Source organism: Neomonachus schauinslandi, chromosome 4 (genome assembly GCF_002201575.2).
Source record: "Neomonachus schauinslandi chromosome 4, ASM220157v2, whole genome shotgun sequence".
NCBI lineage: Eukaryota > Metazoa > Chordata > Mammalia > Carnivora > Phocidae > Neomonachus > Neomonachus schauinslandi.
In genome coordinates this window covers 135,855,228-135,875,232 of record NC_058406.1, presented here as the reverse complement: position 1 = coordinate 135,875,232, position 20,005 = coordinate 135,855,228, and the positions used below count along the sequence as shown (strand labels likewise).

Here is a 20,005-nt window from a genome sequence, read left to right as displayed (position 1 = left end):
CCAATGCTTACTATCCACAATTTTTGTTTTATTTTTATTTAAAGTATTTAACATCAGCTAGCATATTATATACTTTTCTTGCCAATTTTTATTTGTCTCCTCTTATTTGCTACATGAAAATAGGAATCTTTGTCTCTTTTTGCTTTATTCCTGGGATCTAGTAGTGTACATATCACAGAGAAAGCAACTCAATAAGCAATTGTTGAGTGAATTCATGATTTAGTTATGTAGGACTTTTGTCTTATTGCCTAGGCCTGGATCTTGTTTTGGTAACTTTTTTTCAAAATCAGCACCTCTAGGACTAGTCCTGTTTTTATAGGACTTAGGTCCTGACTTTGAACCCTTACCTAGGTTTGTTTTCCATTATCTCCTAACAGACTTTTCCCTAATGCCATTTGCCTAAATTTCTATCCCTATCATTATAGTGTACTTGTTTGTAAGATCATTGTTACCTGGTCTTCCTTTAGCCAACAAATCATTTTTCAGTGACTTCTATATGGACTGAAAATTATACAATATTCTAGGGACAAAAAGATAAAGAGGACACAATCCTCAGATATCTGGGGGTTCTTACTGCCTTAATACCCAGTTTTGCCTTTTAGCTTAGATCTTTAGTTCTTCCTGAACAGCTCTGTTCATCTTTAAAGATGAGGGCCTAGTTTCAGGTGCAAATTTGTGTGGCCCATCTTGCTGTAACCAACAAGCCATGCCTCATGGAGTCTGAAATTAGAGGCCAGCCCTGTATAATGTATACTGAAAAAAAACCAACCAAACAAACAAACAAACCAAAAAAACACAACATAAGAACACCAAGAACCCTATATTATTGATTATATTATTGATTTTCTATTTACTGATTTTTTTTCCCTCTGCTTACCTTCAGAAATACTGGCCATTTTTTTTAAACAGATTAAAAACATTTTACTTATAGCAAGACACTCTTTCCTTCCTTTTCTCCTTTAGGACATTCTCCACTTAGCAACTTAGACAACACCAAGCTTGTTCAAACAGCCAAGGGTTTAATTCTTACACGTCTGAAACTTTCCCTTTGGCTTAGAAGTGGAAAAACTTGTACCTTCTAAGACTCCCCTGTTTTGTTTGTACAAGTTGCTGCCCTGATGGTTTTGATATTCATCAGTGATTTTAATTACTGAAAGTCATTATTTTCTACAAAGAGCTTCACTTAGAAAAGCATCATGAGATATACTCTACTTCATGAGAACTCAACAGTTGCTCTGAAAAACAAAGCCTAATCCAATGTGAAGCCCATCAGATAACTCTGTCCAAACCCATTCTTTATCTGGTTGTTGCTAAAGCTATTAGTGTCTTTGAGTTCATGAGCTCCCTACAGCCAAACACATTAGTTGAATGCAAATATCATCAACCTCTCTTTGTTCACTTTTCCTAGGAAGAGTGTTGGAAGGGAAAATACCATGTACTTCAACACTACCTGCAAGCTAGATGAGTGCATTTATTGGTCTAGTGGTTAATTTTTCAAACACAGCTTTCATTTTTTCTCTAGTATTACCATGCCCAACTTAGTTCACAGACCCAGAAGAAACATGCTCAGGATTTTTTAACTTTTCAGCCCACCCTATGCCCATTATACATGAGTTATTACTATTATTTTTGCAACTATACTAGCCAGGAATTAGTTTTATTCTACTGCAGATCCAAGTTGAATGGACTGTATTATAAATAATTACTTTCCTTAGTCTAAGAAGTAGAGTGGCCACAGTGAAGGCTAAGGAAAGCCAGTCAAAGCAGAGGTGTTCATTCTGCCAACCTGCAGGACAGAGTCCTGGCTGCCAACTTCTCAGTTCAAGATAGACTGAGTGCATTCCCATGTATCCTGAAATTTCAGCCCCCTCCCACCCCAAATCCTTAAAACAGCATGGTTCTTTTATAATTGTAACCTAATTAGTATTCCCTAGAAAAGTTTTACTATTTCATGGACCTCAGAGAACTCACAATTTCCATCATCTGAAAACAGTGAGAGAATGAATTTAGTCATTTGAAGGTCCAAGCAATAGACTCCACTTCCTTCTTTCTTTTCTCTGGATTGTTCCGTGAATAATGTTTCCTCTCTGGAAACTTCAAATCTTTCCTCTCTGACAACTAATTTTCCTAGATCATTTTCTCTGTGATCTTAATAAAACCTTCTCAGACATTGCTACCTTGTCGGACTTTCAATAGATCTTTCTTTCCTTCCATTACTAAAATCTTCACAGAATAGTCAAAACACTCAATACCTTCATTCCTCACCTCAGAGCTACTTCTTAACTCCCAGTAACTTGAATTCCACAGTCACCAATTAACTATAGTTTCCGAAGTTACCCATTTAAAACTTTTTAAATACCAGACTTGTTCTATTAAGTCTTCAGGTTTCTTCAACATTTGACACTTGATTGTCCCTCTTTTTAGAAATTTCCTGTTTCTATTACTGCATATTGTTTTTTTCCTGACAGTTTCTTCTTTACTCTTTCATTCATTCTCCTCTCTCTATTACCTCTTAAATAGAGACATTGCCCCAAGATTTAGTCTTTAGTCTTCTTGTCTTTTTATCTGGCACATTCTACCTTGGTGATCTCATCAAAGAGTTCAACTGTCACCTCTAAAGAAAATCACTTTTTTTTTAAAGATTTTATTTATTTATTTATCTATTTGAGAGAGAGAGGGAGCACATGCACAAGAGAGAGAACAAGTGGGGAGCAAGGGGCAGAAGGAGAGGGAGAAGCAGGCTCCCCACTGAGCAGGGAGCCCAACAACGCAGGGCTGGATCCCAGAACCCTGGGATCATGACCTGAGCCAAAGGCAGGTGCTTGGTGGACTGAGCCACCCAGGTGCCCCTAAAGCAAATCACTCCTGACTTTGTCTGTTACACAGACATTTCTTCTGAGATCTGAACCCACATTCCAATTGCTTGCTGTTCACCATCATGAAACTATCAAAGTTGGCACCATCAATAAACATGTTCTAAACTGGACTCATCATTTTCCCAGAAACTGTTTCTACTTTTCCATTTACTGTCTTAATAAATGTCCCCTGACTATGCACATCACTCCACAGAGAAACTTTTGAGTGATAGAGTTTTCTCCTTTTTGTCCTTCCATTAGTAGTTGAATTTTGTTAGCCCTAGCTCCACACTATTGCCTATAAGTATCCTGTCCAACCAATCCTATCAACTGGCTTCTCATTCAGACTCTCCTCTGCTCCCTCAAACACATTTGAAATATCTACCAAACAAGGTGCCCTTGTTCCAGCTTCTTAGTTCATCCATTCACTCACTTTGAGTCCAGAATTATTATTCTCTGGCAAAAATCCTAAATGGCTCCCTCTACTGGATGAAGTTCAAACTCTGGTTACCTTTCAAGCCTTTATTCACACATAGCCTACACTCAAACCACACTTTTCACATATGGTTCCCAAATGCATTATCAAGCCTATTCTCTTTGCTGAAGATATTCTTCCCACTCTCCTACTTTATTTGGGGCAACTCCTACTTACTTGTCCAGCTCCAGCTTAAGATTTAAATCCTCTTCATATTATTTCCTGTGTCTTTCACTGCCACCTCACAAGCAGAGGCCATTGCTCATCTGTATTCCCATAGCTCATTATACACTGTGAAGACCTTCAACACTGAGGCTTCATCTTATTCAGGACCTAACTCAAAGCTTGTCATGTAGCAGGTGCTCCATGAGATCACCCATTTGCAAATATATATTGAGTGCTTATCATACACTGGGCAGTATTTTAAGTGTTGACAATACAATGGTGAAAAAGTAGTCACAATCCCCACTTTCACCAGGCTTATAGCTTAGGGAGATATATAATAGACAACCATTCTAAGAAACAGCAAGTATTTCTTCAGCTTCGTTGCAATTCCTGTGCCTTATATAATCTTTATTAACCCCAGAGAGTAATTTCTTACATATGAAGTTTCTAGTTTCCTGAACTACTAATTAATACATAGTTATCTAGTAATAAGTGTAGATATCAAAAGGAAAAATTAATATTCTAGGAATCTGGTGCCTAAAGCTTACATTCTTTTTTAAAGCAGAAGAGGAGACTGAAGAAGGGAGAGAGAAATATAGTGAGTGTGTAAATATTAAGGTGAATGTATGTGTGGGAGTATGTTTTTATGAAGCATCTGGAAGGATATAAGTGAAAGAGAAAAGATGAATATGTTAGGAGAGGCTGAAAAGGCATGGCGCGGAGTAGTAGTTTAGGCCACAATTTGCTGTTACATCTTTTGGCAACTTTCCTGATGGTGCCAGAAATCACAGGTTTTGTGTCCAATATCCTGCAACATCACTGAGTTTTCTAGCAGCAGGCTGGCTTCTTCTAGGCACTGGTTAGGTCTGCAATTGCTTTGTTAAGCAAGCTGAACAAAAGACAGCCACTCAGTTCTATTGAAAATGAGGACAGCATTAATTATTCAGAAAAAGGGAGGAGTGAGGCCATTCTTAGTGGTCCATTGAATTCATTGTAATTGATGATGACAATTTCCATAGGATTTTCCTGTATATACCAGATACATTAAAAACTGCTTGGTACTGCTAATCTTCGTAACATATGTTCTTTAATTCCAAGAAGTAATTTACTCTTACCTCTTGTCTCACCTAGAAACATCCCAATATTATTACTAAATCCATACCATTGTAAAGGCTAGGATAAATCATGTGGGCAGATGGCGGTTTACACATGCCCAATTATAATCAGGCTTAGATCATACCAAATGACCTGCTGACATTCCCAGGCATGGCAGGAAGACTCAAGCAGCACTGCTCAGAGAATCTTTCTCTCATACATACTAGAAGATTTTCAGAACATAGTGAGCTTGTCCGCTCCTGATGACTATTATGAGAACTATGAATTGAGAACCAGCCAGAAGGGCTTTGCTGCCCTGTCCTCGTCCCTGTGGTCCCTTCCATTTGGTCAGATCTCTTCCTAGCATGACGAATCGTGTTGGTTACATTTCCTGACTAATGTCCCAGTTAAGGCTCTTCCAAGAAATCCAAACAGTAGGTCCTCTGTCATCCTTCCAACTCTATTCCATCCCACAGTTGAAGTTTCTTTGCTGTAGACACAGTCTCTCTGAACACAAGCGATCAGAAAAAGTGAGTGTGATATGGAGATGAAATGGAGCATAAATGTAGATATAAAAATAAGAATGTTTCCAAATGAGATCATCTAGGAAATCAGAAAAGTGATTTCAAATGAGAAAAAGATGAGGGTTTATATTGTTTGAGTTTTGAATGTGTCAGGTACCGCACTAAACATTTTACATCTGCTGTCTCATGGAATTATCAAACTCCCTGCCTTTGAAGTAGGTACTATTATTATTCCTACCATACAGCTATGGAAAGAGATTCAGAGAAGTCAAGTAATTCACTCAAGGATATATAGCTAGCAAGTGAAGAAGTGGAGACTGGAATCTGCCTCTAGATGATGCCAAATGTTTGTTCACAGTTTTGAGTATTGTTCTTACAAACCCAGAATCCGTGACATTTCAGTAACTATATAAGCAAATGCAAGAATTTTGTAGATGCTTATATAATATTTATTAACCCCAGAATGAAGTCCTAATAAAAGAGAATGTTCTTTTCTTTTCTTTTTTTTTTAAGATTTTATTTATTTATTTGACAGAGAGAGTTAGTGAGAGCAGGAACAGAAGCAGGGTGAGTGGGAGAGGGAGCAGGCTTCCCACTGAGCAGGGAGCCTGATGCAGAACTCAATCCCAGGACTCTGGGATCATGACCTGAGCCGAAGGCAGACACTTAACGGCTGAGCCACCCAGGCGCCCTGAGAATGTTCTTTTCAAAAGCTTTATTGAAAAGGAATCACTCACTGCAGTGATTCACCCTCAAAGTTGATGCCACATTTCTGTTTTTAGCAGTGTGGGGGGGCTCTCCAGGAGAGGGGCCCTACCACATCCTTACTGTGCTCTGCCCCTCTTTTCCAGGCTCTCCTGAGTCTGGAGGAGGCCAGACTACATGAGAGAATTCAGATGGTACCCCCAACCACTTAAGTCTTTTAATGATGTATTGTGTTGAAAGCGATACCATCACACACGGCTACATCATGATCTATGACGAAGTTGTGTTGCAAGGAACTTATTACTAAAGTAGAGTTCAAACCCCCTGACAAGAAATATCTAAATAAACTAGAACAACACAATTTTAAGACGACCATTTATTGAACATTTATTATGTGTCAAATGTGCTAAGAACTCTACAAACGTTTCATTGCATTCTCATTAAATCTCTAACACCTATGTTTTATTATCCTCATTTTAAAGATAAGAAAATTAAGCCTTGAGGAGGTTAAACAATTTGCCTCACAATCTTACAACTACAGGTGTCAGAGCCTAGACAGACATCCACCTATGTATCTATAAAGTTTGTACTCTTCTCTGGGACACTACCTCTCGCTCACTGCATGCTCTGAGAGATTTTCATGAATGGTAGAGAACAGGGACACTTTATACAAAGCCACCAATTAGACATGTTACGAGTATGCATGTGGGGATGTGTGGCATATGTGAGAGCTATTTATTGTATATGTCAAAATGATAAAAAAAATAAATGACTAAAAAATCTGGTTTTTGAGGCAAAACAAGGGACTAAGAAATATAATTTGCTTTTGGTTTCACCATATTTGGAAAGCAATTCACCTCTGTTCTCCAGTTTACAATTAGGGGGAACATCTGACATCTATCTTACTTGTAGGAATGTTTTAAGAGAAACTAAGATATGGAACAATCATAAATATTACTTGGTTGATAGGTTAATCAGTCACTATCATGTCATGTTAAAGAGTTTATACTTTCAGCAACAAATTGCTGCTGAAGGTTCAAAGGAGAAGTATAACGTGACCAAATTAACATCTGGGGGCAGGGGAAGGGGGAGACATTGGCAGAAATAGGTAGAATGGATTGAAAGGAGTAAACCTTGAAGTGTGTTGAGGTGACGGCAAGTGTGTTGGAAGCACAGGAGGCCGGGTGTGGGTTGAGTGAGGGAAGATGGTGGAAATGTACGGGAGAAAAGAAGCATCTGGACCGGGGACCCAGGTGGAGGATGCTACATCACCTCACTGCTTTCTCACAATCAGAAATGTCAAAACAGAGTGATTCCTTCCAATTCCAAGCAGGGGACTTAAGAGTTGAGGGCAATATGAAACGGGTATGTCTCAGTACTCCTCTTTGTAGGAAATATATAACAGCTGATTTAGAAAACATTTTGTTCAAGTCCTTTCTAGCTCTATGAAAAAAAAGTTCTGTCTAATATTTTAGCTAATATCTGGAATGAGGAGCATTTCCTAAGGCCGCATACTAAGCTATGCAGTGAACTGGTTACCAAGAAGATATGCATGCAAATCTTTTCAGATTATTATTTTTTTCTTTCCCTTGGTAGAAATCAGATGAGGATTTTAAAGCTGGTTATTAAATGTAGTTAACTGTGTGGCCTTGGCCAAGTGACTTAAATTCACCGAGTCACGGTTTCCTCATTTGTAAAATTGGAATAATCATCATAATAACCTGAAAGGGATGTCGTGAGCATTAAATAAGTACCATCTATGTATAGTCAGTGTTCATATTCTACTGCTTAACACATTTTAGCTGTATGGGTACCAGTTACTGTGTGTTGAAGGATAAAATCTGCTGTGAAAGATTATGAAGGTCAAAGGAGACTTAGCCCCATACAAGTATGCTTGCACGGTTTTTACCATTCCCTAGATAATATTTATTTATAGCAAAAGATATAGGAAGACTAAGTTAACTAGTGTCCAATTACTCACTTTCCTGGTTTGGATTTTAGAAAGAAGTTTGAATCTCTTGAATTAGAACTTTTAAGGAAAAATAACTAACATGAATCAGTGTACCAAGTCAGTGCTGTGAATAAAACACCATGAAATGAAGAGCAACGTTTAGAAGGGAGATCTTAAATACTGTGCCATACTGATGAGCACTATTTTTTATGTTATATATGCCAACCCTGTGGCCCTCTCAACAAGAATGCTCTACTTTATTGTGCATGCAAATTCTTTTATTCTAATTTATTATATGTTACAACAGAATCACTACCTCCTTTATTATTCCTCTTAACAGATCAGGGAACTGAAAGTAGGATGATTCACACTGGGTCACATAGGAGCCCCATAGCGCCCACAGAGCTTGCGGTGGGGTCGAGAGCTAGAGCCAGTCTTTCCATGGGGCCTTCAGCAATGTCGTCACCGCCCTTCTGGGCTGCACACACAGCAGTGTCTTCTCCCACATCTGAACTTTCCACTGTGACCATATCTCACTCCTTTTTCCTGATGGCACTGTTACCACAAAGGACAGACCCTTCTGCCCTCGTCTGAGACCGTGTCAAAGGACACATATAGAAACTTTGGATTGTGTTGTGAACTCATATTGGAAATGTCTGCCCCAGCACGCACACACACACAAACACACACACTCCAGGACAAGTCTACTCAACCATATTCATATGTGTCTAGGATCCCAGCACTCTCCCCTTCTACAAACGATTATTATTACCAGAAAAAAACCCAATGCCTTTCTTAGACACTGTCTTTCTCCCCTGCTTGGCCTATCACCTTAGTTTTGCCTCCAACATTTTAAAAAAGCAAAATTTACAATCGTTGAACACTACATCAAAAACCAATGATGTACTATATGTTGGCTCACTGAATTAAAAAACAAACAAACAAACAAACCAACATTTATGTCAATCCATGACCAAAATCCAAGTCCTGGGAGTGGTCCTGGTAGACTCCTTCCCCTCTCTCACCCTGAATCCCATCATCTGCGGAATATTATCCCATCACCAAGGACTGTTTTTTCTAATATGTTTTGAATCCTTTTCCTTCTTAGGACTGAATTCATTGAGACCCATACCATTTCTTGTCCTGGTAACTGGGGCAACATCCTAATTGGTCTGCCTGTTTCCCATCTTCTACTCCTCAAGGCTATCTCTTCATGCTGTTAGAGAATAGTCTAGAAGTGTAGAAAGCCATGTTACTTCCATACTGAAAATTCTTGAGTGATTCTCGTTATCTGTGGCAACATTTCTTGACCATGCTTGATCATAAGAATCATAAAACATTGAGATCATGTGTCACAACCCTAGAGTCTTCAGAGTGATTCATATGACCAGAGAAGTTTGGGAAATGTTGACATTACATATTGCCAAATAATGCCTAAATTCACTTTATAGGGCACACAGAGTTCTCCAATACCTCATTCCTACTTATGTCTTCACATTCGTCCTATTTCCTGTCTTGAACACCCTCTCCAAACATGCTGTTCTCCCACTTTCCATCCCACAATTACCCAGCACTTAGTGGGGTCAAATCCTCTCCTCTGTGCTCATGTCATGCTCAGAACATTTTTCTATCACTGCACTTATTCAGTTATAGACAATTATCACTTGCCCTGATTGACAGTCATTCAAATCCCTGTTGCTCATTGACAGTCTTGCTTTTGCAGTCTGTGTTTCTAGATGCATCCAACAGAAACTGACCCAGGTGAACTTACCCAGAAGGATAATTCACTGAAAGGACAGGATAGCTCACAGAATTGACAGAAAGGTGAGAGAATTAGGAAACAGGTAAGAATCCAGGAAGGCTAGACAGCCAAGGTCACTCACAGGAACTATCTTCTTGCCCACTCTGATATCTGCTGTGGGACACTTGGTGCTGCCACAGTCAGGTTCCTGATATGCCTGCTCTGTTCACAGAAAGTCTCGCAGCTGACCTTGTGCTTATATTATTGTCTCAAGTCCCAACCAGATGCATCTCTTTGTTTGACTTAAGTCATGTGCTCACATTCTAGCTCACTGGTTCTTCAAGTGTGATCCCTACCTGGCAGATATCAATATCACAGGGAACTTATTAGAGATGCAAATTCTCAAACCCCCAGGAGGTGGGGCCCAGCAATCTACTTCTGTGTGAAGAAAGCCTTCTATGTGATCCTGATGTATATAGGCTAATGTCTGATAACTGCTGTCATCACTACAACAGGGCAGGAGGAAACAGTGTTTGGCTTCTTCACATCAAGAGTGGGACCAATGCCCGCATGCTGGGGATTACCAAAAGAGAGGAAGGATGTCCAGATATTGAATACAGAAGAAACAAAAGACAGGAAGGATGATCAGATGTTGAATAGCAAAGAAACAAAGCCAACAAAAAAAATTATATACCTATAGTACCTTTTTTACAACCCTCAATTTCAGGAAGACTATGAATGTACCCAATATCAAAAAGATAAATACTAGAATAATTCAAACTCAATGATACCCAACCCTATATCACTGCATTCCATATTTTATTACCTCTCCTGACAACAGTAAATACCTGATGCCCACTTCAATTTCATCAACATGAACATGCCCTCACAGCTTAAAATCAGATAGGAAAGTTGTTTTCATTTTTGCGGTTTTAATATCTATTGATGAAAGCTTTGTTTACAGCTCAAATGAGTAAAGGGTGCTGATTTTCCTGACAGCTGTTCCTGCAGAGGTCATAGGATTAACCATGAAAACATTTGATTTTGATTCAGCTGACACCTCAAAACACCCATTGGCCCTATTTGGCCTTATCAACCTCCAAAAAAAATATATTATTTACACAACTCTACTTTGGCGCACAATAAAGCATCTTTCCATTTGAAAATAGTAACATTATTACTGGTTTTATTATTAAAAAATATTTAGGGACGCCTGGGGTGGCTCAGTTGCTTAAGCATCTGCCTTCAGCTCAGGTCACGATCCCAGAGTCATGGGATCAAGTCCCGCATCGGGCTCCCTGCTCAGCGGGGACCCTGCTTCTCCCTCTCCCTCTGCCTGTCGCTCCCCCTGCTTATGCTCTATCTATCTACCTCTCTCTCTCTCTCTCTCTGACAAATAAATAAATAAAATCTTCAAAAAAATAAAAAATATTGACTGCTATTAGGTGATATTTACTGAGTGCTTGCCACAGGCTAGGCACCATTTTGAATTCTTTACATGTTCTAAATCATTTATTATCACAAACCCAGTGGTTAGGTTCTAATGTTATCCCCATTTTCATATAAGGCAATTAAGAAAAAGTGGGAGTAAGGAATTTTGACAAAGTCACACAGCTAGTAAGTGGTGAAGCTGGGATTTTATTCTAAGCAGTTGGCTTCCCACTAGACATCTTAACCATAACGTGACCAACTATCCCAGTGTTTTGGGGACTGAGGGGCTTCCCAGGATGTAGGGTTCTCAGTGTTAAAACTGTGATAGTCCCAGGAACACCAAGATGATTGGTCACCCTGCAACTGCCACGATGTTCTGCAAAATCAGTTTATAACTTTTTCCCCTTGAACGGCATGATAATATGTCAGGCTGATGGCTGACACCTGTAGGTCCAAACAGTGGACCCACGTGGCTGGACAGGGACATATGGGTCTCAGGGATCTCTATTCCACTATCATCCTTCCAGAATGTCCTTCGTGTAAGGTCATCACTTAACAAAACCCACCCTGAAGAGCTTTGCTGTTCTGGAGATGCCCCTGGACTTCCCCAAATATTCCAGTACAAACTAGGGCAAGAGAGTCCAAGAATGTGATTTCAATACAAATTGCTCCAGTGTTTTTCTTCAGAAGTACATGCAACTCTTTCACAAAAACATCACTGGTGAGTTTCAAGTTTATAATTAAGAGTTATAAAGGGATAACAGAACAAGCAACTGGAGAGAGGGATAGCAGGGAAAGGAAGAACTAAAAAATTCAGCGGTGAAGGAAGTTACTCAGCAGTTTACTCCCCAGGAAGCTAGCACACACAGTGTTCCTCAAACCACACTGCCTCTCACAGCTGCACCGAGGGAGTGCGCCAGGTGATTGGAAGTACCCACTGCAGATCAGGGTGGAGGCAGCAAGTCTCACCTTTCAGCCTCAGGAAGGACTGACTGGCAGCCTCCTAACCTGAAACTGGGAGAAGTTCCCTCCCGATTGTAACCCTTTTATTAACTGAGCTACCTAAATGCTGAAATTTCAAACAGAGGATCCTTGACTAATCTTTTCTGTCTCCTCTCCTATCTCCACAGACAATCCCTTTAACTATTTACCTGTTTCTTGTAGTAGTTACTTCCCTAAATGCTATTACCTCTAAATAATAGCCTTATGCAGCCAGTTCTAGATTTTCCAATTTTTGATATTATCTATTGACATCCTACCCTGTTGAGTTATAATTTTTTTGGTTAATATGGAGATGGATAACACCTGGAGAACCACTACCTTATTTCTTTGATAATTTCTCCTTTTCAATTTTACTATTCTCTCTTCTTGGAATTTTCATTAGTTATTTGTTGGCTCTCAGGTACTGATATTCCATAACTGAATTTTCCACCTCTAATTTACAACTTTTTTTTTTAAGATTTTATTTATTTATTTGAGGCAGAGAGAATGAGAGACAGAGAGCATGAGAGGGAGGAGGGTCAGAGGGAGAAGCAGACTCCCTGCCGAGCAGGGAGCCCGATGCGGGACTCGATCCCGGGACTCCAGGATCATGACCTGAGCCGAGGGCAGTCGCTTAACCAACTGAGCCACCCAGGCGCCCTAATTTACAACTCTTAATCCTCTTATAATACTCTCTAGAATATTTTTTTCAATTTGAATTTCTATGGATCCACTGATTTTTGTGCATGTGGAAAAAATTTTCAGAGATCTTTCTTGTTTCTTGATAATTATTAGCATCCTATTCTCTTCCTTTTCTTTCTTTCCTTCTTTTTAATGGATGAAATTTTTTTGGTGAAACATTCTAAGGATACTAGTGAGAGTTTTATTTTTAAATTCTTTTCTATTCCCTATATTATTCCTATTCCTTTGATAGTCTTTCTTTTTTTTTTTTTTTTTTAGAATGAGGCAACAGAAAGCTGATTGGGAGGCCTGGGTATGTGGGTGCGACTTGTCCATTATCAGACTTAGTTGTGAGATAACTGGACAAGCGTCAGTCATGTCACCACAGATACTTAAGTGCCTGAATGGGGTGGACTTCATGTGGAGGGCATTGTTATCTTTGTAGAGGAGGGCTTCACTCCTGGCCCGGAGTGGAAATAATGTACGTGGAATGTCCAAACCCTGAGATAGTCCAGAGATCTGTGGGGATGATCAGCAACTTTTCTGGCTGTGTTTCACTATGCTCTCTAGTGCTGCCTTTGTCCCCTTCATCAGTTCCCACTCCTCACCTGCTTCCTATTTTCTTGAGATTTCTCTACATCTCATGTTGGCAGGTATTTTTACTCCATCATTTTTACTGTAAGCACGTGTTCTCAGTCTGATATCTTTAAGCAGAGCCACACTTTCTTTTACTTTTATATTTACAATTGCTGTGATGATACCTTGCATTTATTTGTTTTCACAGCACCTTCGCATTTGTTATTTTATTTTATCCCTATAATGCTCTCCAGAAGAAAGTGTGAGCAATAGGTATTTTCATGTCTAATCTCTGGATGATAAAATGCAAGAAAAGTATCTTTTTTTTCAATATGAGATATGACTTTATTCTATCAAGGTCTCTCTTTTTAAACATTTATTTTTTTATTTTAATTCCCGTATAATTAACATACAGTGTTACATTAGTTTCAGGTGTACAATATAGTGATTCAACAGTTCTATGCATTGCTCAGTGCTCATCGTGATAAATGTACTCTTAATCCCCATCACCTACTTCGCCCATCCCCCCATCCACCTTCCCTCTGGCAACCGTCAGTCTGTTCTCTATATTTTAGAGTCTGTTTTTTGGTTTGTCTCTTTTCTTTCTTTCTTTGTTTTGTTTCTTAAATTCCACATATGAGTGAAATCATTTATTTGTCTTTCTCTGACCTATTTCACTTAGCAGTACACCCTCTAGATCCATCCATGTCACTGGAAATGGCAAGATCTCATTCTTTTTTATGGCTGAGTAATATTCTATTTTTTGTGTGTGTGTGTGTGTGTGCGTGTGTGTGTGTGTGTATATATACATATATATATATATACACACACACACATGCCACATCTTCCATATCCATTCATCTATCGATGGACCCTTGGGTTGCTTCCATAATTTGGCTATTGTAAATAATGCTGCAATAAACATAGAGAGGCATATATACTTTCAAATTAATGTTTTTGTATTCTTGGGGTAAATACCCATTAGTGCGATTTACTGGGTCATAGGGTAATTCTATTTTTAATTTTTTGAGCAACCTCCATACTGTTTTCCACAGTGGCTGCACCACTTTGTATGGCCACCAACAGTGCACCAGAGTTCTTTTATCTCCACATTCTTATCAACACTTGTTGTTTCTTATGTTTTTGATTTTAGCTCTTCTGACAGGTGCGGGGTGATATCTCATTGTAGTTTTGATTTGCATTTGCCTGATGATGAATGATGTTGATCATCTTTTCAGGTGCCTGTTGGCCCTCTGGATGTCTTCTCTGGAGAAATGTCTGTTCATGTTTTCTGCCCATTTTTAAATTGGATTTTTTGGTTTTTGGGTGTGGAGTTATATAAGTTCTGTTTATATTTGAGATGTTAACCTCTTATCAGATATGTCATTTGCAAATACCTTCTCCCATTCAGTAGGTTGCCTTTTTGTTTTGTTGTTTCCTTTGCTGTGCAGAAGCTTTTTATTTTGATGCAGTCCCAACGGTTTATTTTTGCTTTGGTTTCCCTTGCCTCAGGAGACATACCCAGAAAAATATTGCTACAGCCAATGTCAGAGACATTACTTCCTGTGTTCCCTTCTAAGATTTTCATGGTTTCAGGTCTCACATTTAGGTATTTCATCCATTTTGAGTTTATTTTTGTGTATGGTTTAAGAAAGTGGTCCAGTTTCATTCTTTTGCCTGTAGCTGTCTGGTTTTCCCAACACCATTTGTTGAAGAGACCATCTTTTTCCCATTGCATATCCTTGCCTCTTTTGTCAAAGATTAATTGACCATATAATCATGGCTTTATTTCTGGGCTCTCTATTCTGTTCCTTTGATCTATGTGTCTATTTTGGGGCCAGTAGCATACTGCTTTGATTACTATAGCTTTATAGTATATCTTGGAATCTGGAATTGCGATATTTCCAGTTTTGTTCTTCTTTTTCAGTGTTGCTGTGGCTATTTGGGGTCTTTTGTGTTTCCACACAAATTATAGCATTATTTGTTCTAGTTCTGTGAAAAATGCTGCTGGTATTTTGATAGGGGTTGCACTGAATTTGTAGATTGCTTTGGGTAGTATGGACAGTTTAACAATATTTGTTCTTACAATCCACGAGCAGGGATTATCTTTCCATTTGTTTGTGTCATCTTCAATTTCTTTCATCAGTATAGTTTTATATTTTGTAGCTTCGGAGTATAATTCTTTCACCTCCTTGGTTAAGCTTATTCCTAAGTATTATTTTATTATTTTTGGTGAAATTGTAAATGGTATTGTATTCTTATCTTTCTGCTACTTCAGAATATAAAATGCAATGGATTTCTGTACATTGATTTTGTATCCTGTGACCTTACTGCATTCATTTATCAGTTCTAGTAGTTTTTTGGTGGAGCCTTTAGGGTTTACTATATATAGTATGATGTCATCTTCAAATAGTGAAAGCTTTACTTCTTCCTCACCAATTTCAGAAGACCACTCTGAATTAGCGCTGAATGGCTTAAAATGAAACACTCATTTAATGTGCTCACAAATCTTCAATCTCAGCATAACTTAACAGACAACTCCTCTCTTCTCCATGCAGTGTTAGCTGGGACAGCTCCACTAAAGCTGAAGGGTCTCCTTCCAAGTTGGCATGCTCACATGACTGGCAATTTGGTACTAGCTGTTGGTTGCTGTCCACTGGGGGGTTTGTGCTTCCTCATAGCATAGTGGTTGGGTTCTCAGAGAAAGAGACAGGTAGTGTAAACCACCAAACTATCATGGCAACACCTCTGCTACATAGTCTGCTGTATTTCTCATATAGGCTAGAGTCTATTGGTCAGAAAATTACTGACAGCAGATTCAAGGGAAAGTGCACCTGTTCATGGGAGGATTGCTAGAGAATTCTGGGGCCATGTTTTGGAACTACTTTATGTTTGAATTAGCATTTTTCTTATTGTGAGTGCAGATGAGCATCTTTTCACAAATCTAAAGGTTATTTATATTGCCTATTCTGAACTGTCGGTTCATCCCTTTGCCTATTTTTTCATATTTTTCATATTTTTTCTTATTTATTTCAAGGATATTTTTATGTCAAAGGAAGGTGAGCCTTTCCTTTGTAATATGAGTTACAAGTAATTTTCCCCAGTTTATCACTTGTCTTTTTTGTTTATAATATTTTACCTCATGCAGAAGTTATTTTTTAATGTGGCTGAATTTTATACTATTTTGTTTTATGGTTTATGGATTTGAGTCTATAATTAAAAAGGCCTTCCTCCTTTATAGGAGTTTACTCAAGTTTTTATATTATATTTTTATTATTATTATTATTTACATTTAAGCACTATTCATTTGGAATAATTTGTCTTGATATATGCTTGAGATATGTTCATTTTTCAAAATGAACTGGAAAGGGCCACCTGGGTGGCTCAGCCAGTTAAGCATCTGTCTTCGACTCAGGTCATGATCCCAGGGTCCTGGTCAAGTCCTGAGTCTGGTCCCTTGCTCAGCAGGGAGTCTGCTTCTCCTTTTGCCCCTCCCCCTGCTCTTGCTCTTTCTCTCTCTCTCTCAACTCCTTTTAATATTGGAACCTCTAATTTCTTTTTACTTTCTTAAAAGCTCAGTGGTTGATATTTTAGCCCAATGTTACACTGTAACGTGACAGTGAGCATTATTTAATTTTTCCTGATGTCAATGGAATGCTTCTTGAGTTTTCCCATAAAACATGCTGCTGGCTCAGTGCTTTTTTTCAGGATTGTTAATATGCTGTTTCTCCCTGAATCTATCAAATGATGACTTAACAGTTTATAATATTGAATGTTATACTTGCTTCATAAAATGTACTTAGGAGCTCCTTTTTTTTTTTTTTTTCCTTTGCTCTAAAACTATTTAACTAGCATTGGAATTATATGTTCTCTAAAGGTTTTGTGGAATTCCCCTGGGGAAACATTTGAAGGAACAAAAGCAACTTTTGTACATTTTCCATTTCTTCTTTGGAAATCTATCTGCTAAGGTTTTTTTTAAATCTTTTTGATGAATTTTGGTAAATTATATTTTTCAAAATATATTTTATTCAGGTTTTCAAAATAATTTATATAAAAACTTTAGTGATTCTTTTTATTTCCTCTTGTTCTGTGAATTACCTTAACATTTGTGGTCTGAGAATTTTATAAGCTCATTTCTATGCCTGAAAGGTTAAATTATTCCTATTTTTATTTCCAGTTCTTGAAGGAAAATTTTCCATTAAAATATTATTCTTCTGGGCTTTATTTAATTCTTGCCACAACACTCTGCATGATAGATTTATCCAGATAATAATACTATCCTCTTATGAATATTAAAGTCTACTTTAACTGGATTTAAGTGAAACTCTTTCCTAGAAAAGCATCTTGATGATTATGTACTGAGCATTTTAACTGTTCAAATAAGGTCACAAGCTCCTCATAATCTTTCCTTGAGAGTACATAAGACACAGCTCATGTTATAAACAATACTTTAAGAAATTTTAAAGGATTTTATTTAACTTGAAAGGCTACCAATAAAAGTTCATGAATTCAACCAACTTACAAGTTATCTGCTTGAATGGAGGGTCTTAGTCCATTAATTAAACATTCCATGAAACTTGGGATTTCATATTAATCACTCAGATTTATAATTCCCAGTGTTTAGGTCATATACTTCAATAAACACAGTTTTCTCCACTAAACTTAAATTTCTTAGGGGACAATCATAATATTTACTTGAAATATTTATTTTCATTTATATAGTAAAGAGAGAATGTGTCTCCCCACTTTAAGAACACAGAAGCAGCAGGAGTTACTGCTTTCTTCTCCAGTGTTTTAACACTTGGCTACTTGTTTTAAAATAAATGTAGTGGGCGCCTGGGTGGCTCAGTTGGTTAAGCGACTGCCTTCGGCTCAGGTCATGATCCTGGAGTCCCGGGATCGAGTCCCACATCGGGCTCCCTGCTCAGCAGGGGGTCTGCTTCTCCCTCTGCCCTCTTCCCTCTCGTGCTCTCTGTCTCTCATTCTCTCTCTCTCAAATAAATAAATAAAATCTTTAAAAAAAAATAAATAAATAAAATAAAATAAATGTAGCAGATGAGTGCTCCATTCAGTAGCACATATACTAACCCTGGGATGATTCAGAGAAGATTAGCATGGCCCCTGCACAAGGATGACTCCCAAAAAATGTAGCAGTTGAGAAAGCGGGGGTGCTGAGAGGTTTACTGTGTTTCTCTGGGACAGTTATTAATGGCTGAGTTGAGTCTAGAGCCCAGGTTTTTCAACTTTCTCCCTCTTAGATCTTAAAGGTTAGTAGTGGAGACAGATATGTGAGGTGAATACAGGAAGTGGTAACGAAAACCTGAACAGGGCCTGGAAGGCTGAGCAAGATTTGCAGGAGAATGCAGGGCTCCCCACTAGAGGGGACCACCAGAGCAAAGACCCAAGGGGCAGAGTACCCAGGAGCAATGACCCAGGACTCATCCAGAAGCTGGATAGCATTGTGCGAAGTAAAATAAGCCAGCACAGAAAGACAAGCACTGCATGATCTCACTTATATGTAGAATCTAAAATAGTCAAATTCACAGAAGCAGACAGTAGAATGGCTGTTGCCAGGGGTGAAAGAAGTGAGGAGATATTGGTCAAAGGGTACAAAGTTTCAGTTATGCAAGACGAAAAGAGTACTGGAGATATAATGTACAGCACAGCGACCATAGTTAACAATACTTTATTATACACTTGAAATTGGCTAAGATGGTAGATCTTGAATTAAATCACACCCTTTCCCCCCACACACAAAATGATGACTATGTACAGGTAATGGATAAGTTATTTAGCTCGATTGTGGTGATCTTTTCACAATGCAGACTTATATCAAGACATTGAGGGACATCTGGCTGGCTCAGCTGGTCGAGCATGGGACTCTTGATCTCAGGGTTGTGAGTTCAAGCCCCATGTGGAATGCAGAGCTTTCTTAAAAAAATCAAGTTGTGTGCCTTAAATATTTTTAATTTTTATATGTCAAAGGTATCTCAATAAGGTTTTAAAAAGAAAGAAGTTAGAGAAGAGGGTATGTGCCTGGAGCAGGAAGGAAAAACAAAGAAAAGAGATGGGGCAGAGATCATGAGTTATTGTTGTTGTTTTTTATGTAGGCTCTGTGCCCAGCATGGAGCCCACTGCAGGGTTTGAACTCACGACCTTGAGGTCAAGGCTTGAGCTGATATCAAGAGTCGGATGCTTAACCACCTGAGCCACCCAGGCACCCCAAAGAAATGGAATTTTTTCTCCATGTGATAGGAAGCTTTAGACACATCCCTCTCAGGGAATGAGCTAGAGGACTAGATCTCAGGGGGTAGAAGGAAACTAACTATATACTTTATAGTGCTTAAAGTTTTTATCACGTGCATTTACTACTTTTTAGAGAGAAAAAAATTCAAACAAAAATTAGTCATTAAAATTAATACAACCAAGAAAGATTCATCTGAGCAGGCAACCCCCGCAAAGGAAAAAGGAAGAATCCTGTGTTTATCAGTGAGGGCAAACTTCAGTTAAAAAGTTCATATTTTTTCGACTTAAAGAGGCTGCCCTCGGGCGCCTGGGTGGCTCAGTTGGTTAAGCGACTGCCTTCGGCTCAGGTCATGATCCTGGAGTCCCTGGATCGAGTCCCGCATCAGGCTCCCTGCTCGGCGGGGTGCCTGCTTCTCCCTCTGACCCTCCCCCCTCTCATGTGCTCTCTCTCTCTCATTCTCTCTGTCTCAAATAAATAAATAAAATCTTTAAAAAAAAAAAAAAAAAAAGAGGCTGCCCTCGAAGTGTTTCTGAGAAGCAGTTTAAGTCTGAGACCCTCTGGGCCGTTTCTTCTTTTGT

The 20,005-nt window shown here is 38.7% G+C and overlaps 1 long non-coding RNA gene and 1 pseudogene across 2 annotated transcripts in view; one reads left to right on the top strand and one right to left on the bottom strand.

The window, feature by feature from the left end:
* The window catches only part of LOC110579117, a 255,213-nt gene that overhangs the window by 184,640 nt on the left and 50,568 nt on the right, over positions 1 to 20,005 (bottom strand). The gene's annotated exons all lie outside the window — the stretch shown is intronic.
* Positions 18,240 to 18,340, top strand: LOC123324700 (annotated as a pseudogene).